The sequence below is a fragment of the Notothenia coriiceps genome, unplaced genomic scaffold, assembly GCF_000735185.1.
Source record: "Notothenia coriiceps isolate Sejong01 unplaced genomic scaffold, NC01 NC01_scaffold00037244, whole genome shotgun sequence".
Taxonomy (NCBI): Eukaryota; Metazoa; Chordata; class Actinopteri; order Perciformes; family Nototheniidae; genus Notothenia; species Notothenia coriiceps.
In genome coordinates this window covers 14626551-14626904 of record NW_011369945.1, presented here as the reverse complement: position 1 = coordinate 14626904, position 354 = coordinate 14626551, and positions in this window count along the sequence as shown.

The window sequence follows — 354 nt, the reverse complement described above, 5'->3', positions numbered from 1 at the left end:
AAAAATGGCCTTGAGTTCCAGACAATCCCCCTCTCTCGAGCCCACTTAACGCGGCAGAAGAAACATTTATAGCCTATTTTAAAGAAAAATCATAAATGTCTTCTTGTTATGCCTATAATCTTTATGGTACTACACACTAATTTGTCATTACAAATTACATTATTCAATTATTTGTTATATTTTAATGTAGTGTAGAGACACAGGCTTTTAGTGACAATCAATCGTATTGCGTTTAACAATTATATGTAAAAAGAAAAATCTAAATAGTGATACCTTTTGCCTGCAAATCATCTGAGGCTGGCCCCCCCCGCTGGACCGCATCGTTGGCCGCCCGCCCCCACAAGAGTGGGGCCC